We start from the raw sequence: 12,105 nt of genomic DNA on the forward strand, positions 1-12,105 counted from the left end.
TGTGCATGTGGCACATTGTTCAGAAGCTTCCAGAGAAGTTAGGTAAAGTAATTAATGAGAACCCATCATTCAACACTGATTGGAGAAATTGTGTATATATGTGCGATCAGGAAGCCGAATTTGATGCATTATGGTCGAAAATGATTGTAGATTATAATCTTGAAGAAAATAAATGGTTACAAGATTTGTACACAATACGTAAAATGTGGATTCCACTTATGTCAAGAAAACATTTTATGCGGGGATGTCAACGACACAACGGAGTGAAGGTATGAATGCCTTCTTTGATTATTTTGTAAGTCATAAGTCAACGTTATTAGAATTTGCAGAAGGATATGATCGCGCTTTACAAAAACGTCGGCATAATGAGTTGAAATCAGATTGTGACACTTTATATAGTATACCTGTAGCAATAACCTCGATTGATATTGAAATAGAGATGGCAAAAATTTATACAAGAGAAGTATTTTATGACTTTCAAGTAGAGGTGAAGGCAAGTGCTTTACTTGTTAATAAGTTGGTAGTAAGGGAAGGACCATTAAGTAAATATAATATATTCGACTATAGAAGGAATGATAAAATGTATACAATTATTTGGAACCATGATGAACGGTTCGGTTCTTGTACTTGTCAGAGCTTCGAATTTCGTGGGATTGTTTGCAGGCATTTATTAGTTGTGTTCAAGGAAGAATCCATCATAAAAATGCCTTTTCATTATATACTTAAAAGGTGGACACGAAATGCGAAAGAAAAAAATAAAAGTGACTCAACTCCTCTGTCTTCAAACATTGATGAGTCAACCATCTTGGGGCGCAATAAAATGTCTCGTATGATGAACTATTTAATAAATGAAGGAACGAGGACTCCAGAAATAATGGAACCTGTGTTATCAGCTTTAGAAGATTTGGTTGCAAATGTTCGTCAAAAATGTGGAGTCGAAGAAGAAACCAGTATTGACAAGAATGTTGAGGGTGGTGAAAGCAATCTATTGTTCAATGCACATTCTAAGAACTCTTACGTAGTACTTGATCCGATGGTTGTTAGTACTAAAGGCCGAACGAGTAAAAGATTTAAATCTGGCAGGGAGGAGAATAGTAAGTTATGTCGTGGGTGTAACAAGTGGGTTATTGGGCATGATAAACGAAATTGTCCTATATATAACCAACTTGATAATGCATCTGAAGAAGCCAGGTATATATTTTTTTCTTGTATTTTTATTTGATTTCTTACATACATTGCATTATTTTAAACTACATTCATTATCTCCACAGTTATGGCAGTAACGTTGAAAGAGGAAAGGGAAAAGCAGTTGGTAGGCCAAGAGGAAAAAATATAGTACAGGGTCGTGGTAGGATGTTAAATCAAGGTAATTAAAAAATAACTATCAAGGCATTTATTAATGAATGCTTAATATATACTTTCGATTTTCACGTACTTATATAATCTCACATGATTAGATTGATCGGTACCAAAGGCATGGTGTCTTAAATGTCTACAAGCTTGCGCCATCGGCTACATGTACGAATTCTAACCCTTTTATTAAAACAATAACTTAAATATATGTTCTTTTCCTTTTGATAACTACATTTTTTTGGTTCTTTTCCTTTTCATGCATATAGTTAAGTTTCAATGGATGTATAATTGAAAATTTTTCTGGTCGTTTTGTATGCAGGAATAACTTGAAATTGTTTACTAAGAAGATACCTATTATAGATCGGAAGATTGAAGCATCCACTACTCTTAATGTCGACGATGTGGATTGATTTCATTTTCATGGCAATAACGTGCATTTTTTATTTTTATTTTTTCGATTTTCATATTCTTATTATAAAATATTTACGTGCATGTTTCAAGGACAGTGAAACATTCAGCTATTGTTGATCGGTGTTTTAAGGTCATTGAAATTTTGAATAACATTTTCTCTTTTCTAATAACATACATAGAAGTAAATAAGTGAGAAATATTAATTGACTTGGTATGATTGCAAGATTTTGTGCTTTCCCTTATCTTTCATAGACTGGAACAATCCAATTTATGATTTTACAGTCAGTTGTACATATCCCTCCCTTGGGCTTTGTTCCCTCCAACATCATTGCACTTGCATCGTAGAAAAAGCTATCATTCATAACCATACTCTAATGGAACTTATCCCCACGGCCCATTGAAGCCATTGAATATCTTCTGGGTTTCATCCAACCCACCATAGAAATAGCTATCATTCACCCCCGTCTGTTCACCTCCACCATATTGTAGACCATTTTCCTTGCTGTAGCAGATCTGACTGCAGCTCCCATCAGAAGAGCTACAGCTATTCTCCCCTCCAAGCATGTAAACTCCATCTTTCATTTGATATGAATGGTGTGGATGATGGTGGTGGTGGTAGTGATGTATGGGAAACCTCTCATGGGTTTGTAAGATGCAGCTGGTAGCATTGAAAAGGCTTGGAGGGGCAGGCATCCCTGCAAGGCTTGTGGGAGATTTTTGAAGGGGTGAGAAAGCTTCATAAGGAGATGGGAAGGGTGGTTTCTGCTGTGGTTTTCTTTGAGAGGGAAGAGTCCCAATCAATCTAATTTGAAATGTTTCTGAGTTTCTATTATAGTGTTAGTTAATACAATTAAACCCGCTTCGGTACAGTATATGCTATAGAGTACAGTTCTGTTATAGTATATTGCAGCTGCATTCCAATGCTTTGCTGAAGATTATGGTTTTTTGCAGACTGGGTCTAAAAAGTTTTGTGCTCAATTACTAGCGTGTGAGAAAACAGGAAAAATTGGAAAAGTTAGAAAAGGCATCACGAATGATGCTAGAAACAATTCGTAGATCATGCTTTGCCTTTTCAATGTTGAGGATTATCTTTTACATTTTGTGATCTATTAGGGTGTGTTTGGATTGACAGTAAACTAGGGAAGGCAAGGGAAAGTACAAGTGTGACATAAGCGGATGGTAAAGTGAGATTTTTGGATGTGTGGTTAAGATCAGTCATTCGGTGTGATTTGTGGGCTTTGCTGCACCCACAGTGGGGCTGACTATTTTGATGGTTGGCATTGAAATACATATATGCCATGTCCCACGTGTATGGTGGATGAGTAACCGCCATCCAACAAGTGTGGAGGTCATGCAGTGGTTTAGTCTCACTCTTCTTACATTGGCCTCTCATATATACATATCGCTCACTAATTTCTTATGTTTTGCAGGTTGACTGCCTTGTATGTAGCTACTGTTTTTGTTATATTGGTTCAATAGAACTTCAGATTGGTAGGAAACTCTATTTGCAATCTCTGGGATTACCAGCAAATACAGAACATGATCATGGGACATCTTCACATTCTTTAGAAGAGGCTTGTCCAGTTGAATTATCGGATGAAGAAGATAATACTCTCATGGCGAACTATGACAGTGTACAGTCATGTTCTTCAAGTAATATGAAGAACAACAATGTTGTACCAAAAGAGGTCTTGGAGGCGCTAGTAAATGGTAGCTTGGCTTTGCCTCACTCTAAGCGGTTTACATTGCCTTCGGTCATTCCATGTCCTCGAGGGTGTGAAGAAGAACATTACTGCAGGTGAACAAAGCTAATAAATATGCGCACCTCATGTGCAAATTTTCATTATTGTGTTCAACCCATCATTATAGCCTTGTCCCAACTCCCAACTATTTGGGGTTGGCATTACTATTCCGTTTTGCCAATCATATCCAAAGCAAGAATTCTTATGATTCTTGGAAAAATTTCTACAATGGGCTGCTCACTGGACATAACTTCTGCTCCTTTAACTGCGCTTGGGATCAGTTGATGCATGTCACACATTGCTTCTTGGTGAAGTTTCCATTCATGGGATGCATGTGATTGTGAACTTTCACATGCAACTGTCTTTCTGGCCAACATATCACATGTCTATTGTATTAACTAACACTAATATGAAATCAAAAATACAATTTATGCAACAGATTGTATTAATTAACACTAACAGAGGAAGCACAAAAGCTACGGATAAAGGCCGTAGAACATGGTACCAATGGTATCGTATCAAAGGCCTTCAAGATATGGGTACGAATAAATCATACGGGTTAAATCCGTAGCTACACTTTCGATAACTCAAAAGGCATATAGCTACGGATTATATTTGTATTTAATCGTAGCAATAGGCCGACGTACGTAGAAGCTACGGTTAATAGCTGTAGCGAGGGCCTACAGTTTTTAGTAAAAAGACAATAAATTACAATAATGGGATTTCTTACCATTGTAGTACATGCCCTGATCGAAATTATAATAATGTCTCTCGTATACTAACAATAACCAATTTCACAAATCTCAACACATCACTGATTACACTCATAAAGCATGTAGGAAACCTAACCTTAGCAAAGACTCGTTCAAAGATTACATGAAAAATGGAAGAAAGATCCCAAGAACAGATTCATGTGCAGTCCATCGCATGATGTTCAATCACCTTCGATTTGCAGGTGGGAAAGCTGGCCACCCTCCTTCTATGCCCCAGCATCAGCCTACCAATTTTTCGACATCGGGGTCATTTGCGCGAATGATTAGAAAGTCCATTTAAACACAAACTTATGGTGTGAAAAAAAAAAAAAACTTCCCGAGGTAAGCTTGAATCCTGCTATGTTATCAAGTGATGTAAACAATAGCTGGGGCAATGAACATTAGAAGATTTAGCCCTCATGTTCTTTCAGTCATTAAGTATTTCCTAGTTATACTATAAATAAAGAAAGTGATCGCTTTCACTTCTGATTCGACAAGGGAGCGTGGTCTGCCATTCTGAGGGCGTCACCCAAGTTGATGTTCAAGCTATATTTCATTGTTCTCCTCCCAATGCCACCATTGCCTTTCCTCATCATCGCAGCAAATTCACTGTAATCGATCTGGCCATCCTGAAAATATACACCCAAATGATAAAATTCAGCAACACTTGGGAAGGAATACATGCAGAACAGATGGAATTTCAGGGGACATAAGATAATTCACAACTGAAATCTTGTATGTCAATCCAGAATTCCAAAACTTTCAGTGGATGGAGCCTACTGCAAAAATCACTCTGATCAGAAGGTATGAACCATTCAATAGATGCAGTTTTATTACTACGACCCTTTTGTGTTAACCATCCATTTTAAGGCTAGGATCATCCAATTCCAATCAGTGTAACATTTGGAGTATGCTCTATCCTAAATGGGGCCCACAATTTGGATGGTCTGGATTTTAAGATGGTGGAAATGTGCACCATAGTCTAGCAGTTCTTTCCAGACTGGAAGTGAAAACCCAAAGAGACAAAAATGTATACTATATTGAGAAAGATCTGCAACAGTAAATAAATTTGTGATTCCAGAAATAGTAGAGAGAGAGAGAGAGAGAGAGAGAGAGAGAGAGAGAGAGACGCACATTGTCTTGATCAATTTATTTTGATCATATCATCAAGGTGGACCTTGCTTAAACCAAACTCACGGCAGGCATGTTGAAGTTCATCAATTGTTATGTAACCATTGCCATCTTTGTCGAAAAAACAGAAAGCAGATATCAAATTCTCCTCTCTCCATCTTGTTCAAATGCACTGTAGCAGCAAGAAATTCGCCATAATCTATGGTGCCACTTGTCAATGTCAGCCTGTCCAATTCCAAACATAATCATATGAAGTTTGGTTAGTTCACAAGTATCTAAGTTATCTTTAAAAGTTTAACAAAGAAATACATAAATGCACGCTTGAGTGTTTGAACCAGTGTTTTAAATAGGGAATAACATGTAGTGTTTACCCCTCTAAAGTGTGAAGCGGAAGCTGCTACTTTTATATTTTTAATCAAAATTTCAGGGAAAAAAAAAGGGCAAGTAGTAAATATAAAGATAAAAACACTAACGGAACGGATATAATACTGTTGTTCGTATTACTTCACTAAAATCATTGAAAACATTTACTAATTTTTAGTGAAAATAGCCAAATGTAACAAAAGGAAATCATTAAAGACATTAATTGATCTTTACTTATTTAAGTGAAAAATAACATGTAGCGGACGCTACAGAGCGTGCAGCATAGGTAACGTAGTGTATCGCATAGCTTGTAGTGTAAGTTGCAGGTCACTTGCTATTTTCATGAGCAATGTAGCACAAAACTAGGCTATGCTACGTAGCATAGGCTATTTAAAACACTGGTTTGACAAAGCACTTGCATGTATTGCAATCAGCCTCATCAACAGAGCACTGGAGATGTTATAGGGTTGAGTTGGATTAAATCACGAAACTTCAGTGAAAAAATTAGAGATCTTTCCTAGTAATCAAAATGAGGAAGTATCCCTTGAACTGCAGTTACATTCCTACTTCAACATGAAATAACTGCAATTTGGAGCCCAAACCTTCGATATGAACGCTGAAGATTGAAAATTGCAATCTTGTTATGTCTGTTCTCTGAGATTATTTTGCAGTTCAATTGGAAAATACTAGGAGACATTTAACTACAAACTGAGGGCTACTGCTTATTATGAATACTAGGAGACGTCATTATTTCTCGTCATTTCCTCTTAATTGTTAAAATGAATAATAATGATTCAGCATTCATATTATATTAGTATTCTCGATTAAACTCAATGTTCATAATTTATCTGATTTGTGCACAGCCAAACACAGCCTGAGATTCACTATCCAATTGAATTGAAATTTCAGTCCACCAAAGTGGAAATAATCAAATTTTGATTTGCAATTTATCATTCATATTGAGGGGCTTGGCACTAAATTGCACTTACGGTGATTTCAAATTTTGATTTGCAATTTATCATTCATATTGAGGGGCTTGGCACTAAATTGCACTAAATTTTGATTTGCAATTTATCATTCATATTGAGGGGCTTGTACCTAGATGCTTATCTAGTGGAACAGGCCTGGGATTGGGTATCTAGAACATGGATCAGGCTTTGGTTAAGCCTCAGCCCAGACCAGCCTGGCCTGTCCCAGCTCAACCCCATTTGCACCCAGACTTGGAAACCTAGAACTTCCAAAAGTAGCCTGCGGTTGCAAGATTTTAGAGCAGAAGCATGGCAAAAATCTTTGAACAGGACCCCAATCGCAACATAACATGACTTTGGTTGGAATGATGCAGTGATCTTTCAGAACATATCATCAAAAGCTTACCCGCAAAGGCCATCTTTTTAAGTTTGTTCATTGCAGAGAACTGCTTTAGGCGTGATAAAACTGCAGAATCCAGAGGTCTATCAAGAGCAACTCAATCATCTACGATCAAGGGTGACCTGGTCAAAAAAAAAAAAAAAAAGAAGAAGAAGAAAGAAAATACCAAAAAACAGAGGCCTTACCTGTAACGCTCAATCTGAGGCTGCACAGCGTGGTGGTAGGGAACGAGGGAGAGAGAGGTGGAGGCGGCCGCGGCTGGTGGTACCGATTGAGGGAGAGAAGGAGAGAGAGAGAGGTGGAGGCGAATGTGGCTGGTGGTCGGGATTGAGGGAGAAAGAGAGAGGGCTGTACGCGGGCATAGCTGGTGGTAGGGATTGAGGGAGAGAGAGAGGGCTGTACACGGGTGTAGCTGGTGGTAGGGATTGAGGGAGAGAGGGCTGGACGGGGTTTCCACTGCTGGTAGGTAACGAGGGGGAGAAAGTGATGGTTGCACGGCTAGGGCCTCAAGGTAACCGGAACAACCGGTCTCCCTCCTTCGAATCCCGTTTTGACGCCCACCGTTGATTTAAAATTGCCGCATCCGACGGCCAGCATTACGACAGCGCTCGACCTTACGGAGTGCCACGGTAAGGTCGAGCGTATAGTACCTTTTCCCATATATATATATATATATATATATATATATATATATATATATATAAAAAACAAACACCCTCCGGAAGTAATCATTTACTATTTACTCGTACTTATACATGTAATTGAAAAAACATACAGCCCTCAATTTGGCCTGACCATGTTATTCTCTTAATTTTTCTCAGCCATTTCATGTTGGGCACCACTTCTAAAGCTCAAAGGATCAAGCGTTATAATTGAATTAAAACTTACTATAAATAGTAAAAATGAAATTAAAATGGACTTTCAATCGTCGATCTGATGGAATCTCGCAAATTCGGCTTGACAACCCAGAACAGCCAGTTTGGTGGCTAAAGTAGCTTCTCCTACCCCAAAATCATATATGGTATGTCGAATAACTCATTCTGGTTTGTGAGATATGCCTTTTTTTGAGTTCTGACGATCCTGATCACTTCCGCCTCTGATCGAGCCTTCTCTAGTCCATCTTTGACGTGAAGGTGTCTGCGACCCACTTTACATCAGTCCCCTTTACTTCAAAAAAATTCGTCCTCGAGTTCTCATCCCGCTTTGTTTCATAATACTCAGTTAGGTTTATGATGTTAAAAGTATGTGAGATCTCAATGTCATTGGGAAGATTAACAACGTGAGTATCGTTATTTATCTTTCAAAGAATCAGTATCGGTCCAATCTTCTTATTCTTCAACTTGTTGTAAGTCCCGACGGAAATCTCTCCTTATGTAGAAGGACCATAACATGGTTGTCCACTTCAAACACCTTTTGTCGCCAACTCTTGTCGGCTTACTCCTTATACTTGTCATTCAAGGCTTGCAACTTAGCTTTCACATCTACATGAATATCTACGATTTAGTCCGCCATATGTTCTGCTGCAATGCTCATGCCTGAGAGTTTGGGCAAATGGACTAAGTCAAGTGTATAGCGGGGCACTCGACTATAAACAATATAGAATTGGGACTTTCCTGTCTAGCGGTTCACTATATAGTTGAATGAAAATTTTGTTTAAGATAAGGTCAAATCCCATTACTTCGGTTTATCACCTAAAACACATTGAAGGAGGTTTCCCAACTTCTGATCCACAACTTCAATCTACCCATCGATTTATGGGTGGTAGACACTTCTGAACTAAAGTTGTATACGAAACTGATTCCAGAAACTGCGCCAAAAGTGGCTAATGAACTTTATGTCACTGTCAGAAGTTGAAAGAGGCGAGCTAACAATCCTAAAAATGGGGGGGTGAATAAGACTATGCCAAATAAAAATTTTAAGGTACTGAAATAATAAATAAATCAGAATAAATCACTAATCTTAGTAGTAGTAGTATTGAGAAATTGATTCAAACTTTATTCATAGGACAATCTTACATTAAAAACAAAGTTTTAGGTAGGACAACCTGATTTCATGAACGTAGTAAGGATCAATATCACAAACTAAACAAGAGACAAGAAAGAGCTATCTATTACAAGTATTTACCACATAAACATAAACAAATTATAATCATTCACCACATATACAAAAACTTAAACCATTTACCATAGACACCAGAAGTTATAATAGTTCGGTGTGTACACCAACTGTTCTCAAATAACCACACCTACTCCACTCCCAATAATCACAGCCCACGTGATATTGGCATTCACTAATAATCAAGGTTTTCACAAGTTCATCTTAAAACCTATGTAGTTATGTTTTTAAATGGGCTATCACAAATAATACCCCACGCTGAGATTTTTTGGCTATCTTAGTCAAAACCAATACATGAGATTTTCTGGATATCTCAAAGAAACTAAAAACAAAAGTACAAAATGATACTTATCTTCTTTTTTGAAGACGTTTTTTATTTAGCCCGTAGAACCGCTTTGTTTGATGTAGAATGTTCAATGTCTAATAATACAATCAAGGGTTCTAGGTTCTAAATTGATTTTAAATTAATTCAAACCTCAGGCTACTTGTTTGAATCCTTTAGATCTCAAAAAGAAGAGTGATTATTCTATTTTAAAAAGTAAGATTCATAAACTAAATATTAAAGAATCAAAACAAAAGCTATATAAACAGAATTATAAAATACTGTGCAATAGCTTGATGATAGTAGGGACTTCTCTCTTTCTAAATGAAGGCTTTTCTTAACTTGAATTGGTAATTTTGAAATGAGAGAATACCTCTATTTATAAGCTGAAATGTTATTGCTTCGACTCGTCTAAGGTTTCCTTCGATTCGTCTAAGATCCAACCAAATTTCAAATTTTGGGCGCGATTGGATAAAACCATTCTTCGACTGGTCAAGAGCCCTGTTCGACTAGTCGAGCACAGCCTTCGAATGGTCGAGGGTACTAAAAATAATAGCTGGACTTCGAGTTGAGCACCCTTCGACTAGTTGAGCAGCTTGCTGACTAGTCAAGAAACCACCAGAAATATCCGTTTTTTGAGTTTGAATCTTAAACTAGTCGAACCAAATCTTAGACTAGTCGAACCGAGGTTTAGACTAGTCGAACTAAAGCCTAATCAAAGTATAAAAACTTATATAAGGTTAACATTTGAAAGCACCTAAGTCTAAGGTCTTTCTAGAGTCATTTATACCTGAGAAAACTGGACATCAAAGTGCATAGCTTGAATCTTCTACTTGAATCTTCAATAGTGCTTAGTTGAACTTCAACTTGAAGTGCATTTGAAGAAGGAGTTTGATCTTCTTCTAGAAATGTAGTAGAACTTTAATATTCTTTAGCTTGATCAATTATCCATGACTTGAACTTGTTCTTGCACTATCCAATCTTCATGGTTTGTTCTTGAAGGTGAACTTTGCATCTTTCTTGAAGGTCCATTTGAAAGTTCATTTTTCATCACTTAAGATGTTTTGTCTCATCAAAATTTGACAAACAAAAGTGTGCACAACGCTTAAAGAAGTAATGGTATTGGGAACCCCGTGTAACCGCACGATCTTTCTAAATAATAGATTCTCTATGTGTGTTGCATCGAGGGTATTCTTACATGAGATAAAGTACATCATATTTTACAAACGATTTACCGTTATGAACACTGGATCTATGTCGTGTTCATGAGATACTAAGCATTAAGTACATAGATAAGTCCTCCCAAGGGCCATCAAGCACAGGTAACAGGGTGTATAGGCCCGTATTTTGAGACCACCCATAGGATGTCTAAAAAACATGACAACGATAAACTACTTTAACCATGTCACGTACTAATTACGGCTAATAATATATACCGCTCCTTTATAAAAACTAACATTTTGTCTTGCATAAGATGTTCGCTAAGACTACCTCCAATAACTCTTGAATAATCTGCTCCTTTAGAAAACTTTGGGGGATGCACAATCGATTTCTTTTGAAAATGAAACTATCTTGCATATACAAGTTAATGGGTTGAACCTCTTGGTACCTCATACATGCATCATTAAAGTCCTCGTCCTCGCCATACAGCTCATTGAGATAGTCGAAGTCGACCACCACATTGCTCATTGTAACAAGTAGTGAAGCACAGCGGCTAAGTCCATCAGTTACCTTGTTCTGTTGCCCTGACTTATACTGAAAAATGAATGTGGACTCCTTCAAAAATGTAACCTATCTAGCATGCACACGATTCATGTTAGCCTAACTATTAATGAATTTGAGAGCTTGATGATCTGTGTAAAAAATGAACTCCCTCTGAATTAAGTAATGTCACCAATGTCACTGTGCCTAGACCACTGCATACAATTCAAGCTCGTAGGTCAACTATTTTTTGCGTGCATCACTAAGATTTTCACTGCAAAAGACTATTAGCCTATCTTCTTAAGATAAAACTCTCCAAATTCTGATATATGAAGTATCACATTTAGCCTCAAATAGTTTTTCGAAACTGAGAAGTACTGGAACCGCGGTTGTGGACAATCTATACTTGATTTCAACAAAGCTCCTATCAGCTTCGTCAATCCACTGAAATGGTGCCTTCTTCATGCAATCAGTAATTGGTGACACAATGGTGCTAAAAATCTTCATAAACCAACGATAAAATTTTGTCAATCCGTAAAAACTCAGTACTTCGTGGATGTTTGTTAGAACTAGCCATTCCCTAATGGCTTTCACCAATTTCCATCATCCACTCGAATCTACGTGGATGTCACGAAAAAGCCCAAAAATAACAGGCTATCGATCAAAAAGCTATATTATTTATATTGAGATACAATTTGTTTTTAGTGAGCATTGAAGGACCAGTTCGAGGTGTTCCATATTACATACTTCATCTTAACTGTATATTAAAATGTCATTAAAGTAGAATACTATGAAATGCCCAATGAATGGCTTTAGAACTTGGTTCATCAACCTCATAAATGTACTA

General features: G+C 37.3%; 1 long non-coding RNA gene and 1 pseudogene across 1 annotated transcript; one reads left to right on the plus strand and one right to left on the minus strand.

Annotated features, from left to right (window-relative positions):
- Positions 1 to 452: 452 nt before the first annotated feature.
- LOC131230868 (uncharacterized) lies at positions 453 to 1,716 on the plus strand. Its single transcript, XR_009164119.1, has 3 exons — positions 453 to 1,366; positions 1,458 to 1,518; positions 1,673 to 1,716. It is a non-coding gene; the product is annotated as an uncharacterized LOC131230868 (long non-coding RNA).
- Positions 1,717 to 4,574: 2,858 nt separating this feature from the next.
- LOC131230617 (calcium-dependent protein kinase SK5-like) lies at positions 4,575 to 6,449 on the minus strand (annotated as a pseudogene).
- Between the last annotated feature and the right edge of the window lie 5,656 nt (positions 6,450 to 12,105).

This window comes from Magnolia sinica, chromosome 17 (assembly GCF_029962835.1).
Source record: "Magnolia sinica isolate HGM2019 chromosome 17, MsV1, whole genome shotgun sequence".
Classification (NCBI taxonomy): Eukaryota; Viridiplantae; Streptophyta; class Magnoliopsida; order Magnoliales; family Magnoliaceae; genus Magnolia; species Magnolia sinica.